Source organism: Electrophorus electricus, chromosome 8, assembly GCF_013358815.1.
Source record: "Electrophorus electricus isolate fEleEle1 chromosome 8, fEleEle1.pri, whole genome shotgun sequence".
Lineage (NCBI taxonomy): Eukaryota > Metazoa > Chordata > Actinopteri > Gymnotiformes > Gymnotidae > Electrophorus > Electrophorus electricus.
Window position 1 is genome coordinate 10,970,561 of NC_049542.1, and position 5,719 is coordinate 10,976,279.

Below are 5,719 nucleotides of genomic sequence, written 5' to 3' on the forward strand. Positions count from 1 at the left end.
TTTATATAACTTACTATTTTTTGGTCTTTTTTATGTTTGGAGTGGGTTTGAGAGCTGCTTATTTTTGTTTTCCTTGTATTCAAACATGAGAAAGCACACTGCCACTCTCTTGCTCTTTCTCTGTCTCTGTCTCTCTCTTACTCCTCTTTTTCCCTCCTGTTTCGCCTGCACATCCCTCCTCAACCCCCTCTCCCCACCTCTCTCCCTGTCCGTCCGTCCGTTTGTCCGTCTGTCTGTGACTGCTGTGAATGATCCTTCCTCCTTGAACCCGCTCCTCTCACCTGTTGGGAAAAAAGAAGAAAATACAGTCCTTCTGTGTCTTAGGAAAAAGAGATTTCTCTCAGATTTCATTATTTAAATAAGTGAAGAAAATAGGAAAAAAAGGCAAATTAAGGTGATGTATCTTACATGCAAAACAGCAGCACAAAAATGAAATAAAAAGAAGGATCTCTCTTTTTTCAGTTTGGTGTCGTTTTGTTTTTGTGTGTGGTGTTTATATGAAGTAATGAATTATGGAGGTGTACACCTGTCATCCTGTGAAGTTTGTAACTGTTCTAGCCCATTCATCAGGTAATGTGGTTTATATGTACTATATGACCAAAGAAGACCAACATCTTACCAATGTTTTTCAGAAAAGGGATGTTTTGGATAGAGGTCTTTCACTAAATAAATAAAATGAATATTTACTGGGGAAGAGGACTTCTAATACTGTTCACTAAGTAGTATGACACATAAATTTGAAAATATATTTGCTAAAAATAAATGATATTCTGAAATATCCCTACTAATACACAATCCATACTGATGCACAAAATGTTTTGGAAATGCTGAGTTTGTATCACATTCTTCATGTCATCATATATAGGAACTGTGTGTGTGTGTGTGTGTGTGTGTGTGTGTGTGTCAGCTTGTCAATGCTTCATAAAAACATTTAAAATCCCTACATTTCGTATATTTGTGGAAAACACCTATGACCTCATCCAGATGGCATCTATAAAAAATATTTACATTCAGTCAAAGTCAAAACAAGCAACAACCAGATACATTAAAAACAGCATCAACTCATGACCGAATTATTTATTTTTTTAATTAGCTGAGAATTAAAAGAAACCTAAGATTTCTATTTTGGGTTTGAAGGGGTTTACAAATACAGTAATAGCCTATTAGATGTGAGTTTTAAAGAGACTACTAGAAGGAAGGAAGGAAGGAAGAAACAGCTAGTGCTGTGAACGCTTTGATTAATTCCCTAGTTATACAGAGCCAGCGTTTCATTTTGATGATGAACAGAGCAGCAATGAGTTTCACACATGTAGACACACACACACACACACACACACAAACACACACACTCACAAACATACCTACTAAACAAAATTACCAACATGCCTTGAAGCCACTTCTCCATAACACCAGAATATGTCCCCTCATTATGGTGTATACACACACACACACACACACACACACACACACACACACACACACACACACATACCATTCTCTTTGTCAGCTGTCCTCCCCCTCCTGTAATCTCTCTGCACCCCCATTTCTTTCTCTCTCTCTCTCTCTCTCTCTCTCTCTCTCTCTCTCTCTCTCTCTCTCTCTCTATCTCTCTCTCTCTCTCTCGCTCCACTGTTCTGTGTGATAGAATATCGATCGCATGCCTTCTCTCAGCAAAGGGGGGAAAGGGGGGGCAATGGTCAGACAGGCTCCAAGGTCGTCTCCCTGGCAACCACTGGATGGGTCAGAGGGTTGCCATGGTGCCTAGGTCACTAAGGTCACATGACAGGAGCAGGGTCATCTGGCTTGCCAGTAATGTTTGGGTGATGTGTTATTGTGGATGTGGGGTCGGAGTGGATGTGTGGTGAGTGGTAGTTGGAGGGGGGGTGTTAAAGGAATTGGAAGTAATCTTGTGGTCCACCAAATGCAATCTTGTGCTCTTCTGTTTTGTTTTTTAAAATCTGATTCTCAGCATGACATTTAAAATGGTTTTGGTCTAATGATAAAGCATGTAGCCTGCATTTTTACATTACATAAATGATGCAACTGTAATTTAGATATGAAAAATGCCTACTAAAAAATGCTGGTGCTAAAAGATTATTTTAGACATTCCTAAATGCATCCCTAAAACCAAAACTGTTTTTGTCTTTACACTTCCGTAGTTTGATAATGCTTTATTACAATTCTTTTTTAAAGAAAAAAAGATATAATTTCTATTACAGCTCCTAAACCAGGTATGGAATGGTTTTAAAGCCTGCATTTCAACATCTATACTATTTTAATTGTGGATTTGCCCATTCAGAAATATTATTTTAAAATACCTCGATAGTTAAGAAATAGAATATGGGGAGATTATGGAGCTACTTTATTATGACGTGCTCTATTTAATATACAGTTCCTAGCAGCATCATGTAGTTTTGGACCTAAATCGCAACTCTGAGGTTCCTATGGTAACCTCTCTGGTAGCCTTTCTAGACTGCAGTCAGAAGTCAGCAACCAATCATAGCGCCGTACATCTGAGCGGCAGGAAATAAATCCAACGACTGATTTGAGCTTTTAACGCGTGCAAAACGCTATGACGATTTGAAATAAGATTAATGTAATAAATTAATAAATAACACTGTTTTAATCGTCATTGCTTAGTGAACAGTTTATTGGCTAAACAATCTAGCCTATTCATGACTATTTCACGACTTCTTCATAATAAAATAATTTCTCATTCTGCCAAATGAAGTTTAATTATTTATATGGCTATATTATTTCAAACAAAACAAAATTATTTATAATCATGTTTACTTTCGGGGGTTTGGGGTCCACAGTAAAGGTTATTATTTAAAATGCAATTAAATTCTGCCAGATAGAAGTGTAATAAAAAATATGGAGAATGAAGAAACAATTTTGAAACAAGGATCAAGAATGTATAACTGAATGTAATAATGGACTAGAGTTATATTTCCTGTTATAAAATATAAAAAATAGAACATACATTACGCCTACAAAAGAATTTATTAATATATTAGTTGAGTAAGAAAGCAAATATGAGACTTTCATATTAGGTGGTTACCTCTATCTTCAGTAGATGGCGTCAAAACTCCTCTAGTGGGGAATTCCCTATTTGTATACCGATTCAAGTTATATTACAAGATAATAAAGATTTATTGTAAATTTATAATGGTATTAAATAAAACAATCTCCTGGTTTGATTCATAGTTAGGTTACATTATCACAAAAATTCATATATACATATACGTTCAGGTCTAACGCAAAAAAACCATCATAGGATAAAACATTTGTAGTATTTATTTACAATAAATAAACAAACAAAAAATGAAAAGAAAATGTCAAGAAACTAATTCTGTTGATTTTGCATATGTAGGCATGAAAATGAAATGTTCTCTGAGCTTTAAATTATGCCCCTATATAAGAAGTCTTTAGAACATGTTAAAGGATATAGTTAGGTGAATCAACTATCGGGAGCCCGTCAGTGCATTATTTAATTAAGTTCCAGAAAATTCCAGAAAACACCTTTTCTTGAGATGGTAATGGCTCCATAGTTACAAAGCGTTCAAATGTAACTGTGGGAAAAACTGAATAAAGATTGTGTCGTTAGAGCTACCTCATTGATTGGCAACTAAATGAGACAGTCAATGAAATTATTTAAACATTGATAAAGATAAAATTAAGGCTAAGAATGTAGTGCTGTATAGTGTTCACAGTGACAATGTATTAGAGTTATACTTTCTCATTTGACTTCTTGCTTTTCTTTACAATAACATTTAGTCCAAAGATTCATTTGCAAAGTCAGAAATTGATTGGCACAAAAAATAAATGAGTATTTCTGGCACCTTGATACTTTCTGCAATCTCAACCTGTATACTGACCTGTACATTTCAATGATATTTGTATTCTTGGGTGGGATTGTGTTTTTTAAATCTAGTTTAGCAGCTATGTCCAAAGAAAAATAATATTTCCTTGTAATAGCTTAAAACTGAACATTTGTTTCAAACAAGCCAAATAATATTGGGAGTAATTTATGTTGCAGACTGTCGGAAACACTTTAAGATTGTAATCTCTCTTTTTAGTGTTTATATTATATTAGAGCATTTCTCATGTATCAGCAGCAATCACCTATAGTCTCCTTTCCAACAACTCTTCAACACCCCCCCCCCCCCCCGCCCCTCTTCCTCTTCAGCAGCTACCCAGTCGTCATGGAAACAGCCAAGATGCTGAGCACAAGGAGGGAGAGAGATGGTGAGCCAGAGGAATAGAAAAAAGTGTCTGAAGGTCACTCATGGATTAAAGGTGGGTGGTTTGGATCATGTGTGTGTCTACTTTGGGTTCCTGAGCTCCTCTTTAGGAAATGGATTAGAATCTGTGTCATCTGGTATATTTTGTACCAACAATTTAACTTTCAGTAATACAGTTTTCTGTCTTCCTTCTTGCTCAGACCATTACATCGTCAACTTTATTACTCTCCCCTCTCTCTCCTTCTCTTTCCCTGTCTTTCTTTTCTCTCTCTCTCTCTCTCTCTCTCTCTCTCTCTCTCTCTCTCTCTCTCTCTCTCTCTCTCTCTCTCTCCCTCTCCCCCTGAAAGGGCCAGATGGGGGTGAGCTGTTTTATTCTCAGAGGCCCTCCTGCACGTGGCTTCTATTGAAAGCCTTAAAGCGTTTAATTCATGAGAGGCTTGATTCTATAGCAAAGAGGCCTCGACATTCACTATTCTCTCTCTCTCGCGCTCTCTCTCTCTCTCTCTCTCTCTCTCTCTCTCTCTCTCTCTCTTTCTCTCTCTCTCCTTTATTCTCACTTTGTGTTCACCTCCCTCATTTTATGTTCCTCACATGCTCTCCTCATTTATAGTTGCCATCCCTCAGTAGTTAATTTTTTTTCAGTTTTTCTTACTTTAACCATTTAAATTCTCATTTATAATTTTCCACTGGAACTTGAACATTACATATTCACAAATGTAAACACTATTAAATTATTGTCCAGTGAAACTCCATTTTTAAATATGTGAGTGAAGGTGTATTTGCAAATAAGCTTAGTGTATCCATCTTTTATAGGACGCATCCTGTGTGGTTACGTATGTTTTTCCCATTTTTCTTGTGATGAATCTCTCTTTATTTTCGTATATCTCCTTCCCTAAAAATAATACATGTCTTGTTAAAGACGTAGACCAATATATTAGGCATGTGTGTATTTTGCCTTATAAAGGTAAAATGCAAAAATGGCTTTGTCTAGGCTTCTGAAAATAAAACAATGTGAGTAGGAGAATTAGAGCGCCACATACAGATTGCTTAACGTATGCTATTATATACACCATAAATGTTAATAAAGTAACACTGTATATAGCTGTAGACTAATTCCTCCTATTACAGTGACTGCCCCAGTGGAGAATCCCCTTCTTCCGTGGTAGAGAAAATAGGATTATTTAGTGTTCCTGGGGCTTAATTGTTATTGAATGTGGTCAATATTTATTTGGCAGCGACTAGGCTGGCTTTCGTTAACTCAAAAATAATAAGGCCCCACACGAGCGGCCGCTGTGTTAGAGGATATCATTGCCGATGCGCCGTCGAGGGGAAATCGATGAACACACTGAGTTAATTATGAGAAATCAATTAAGAGGAAGAAATTGTGACTTTAAAAGCGCGAATCCCATCAGTATATCGACGAGGGAAGGGGGTGAGGACCAGACCGGCCCCGAGCACGTAACTCTCTTAGTAAG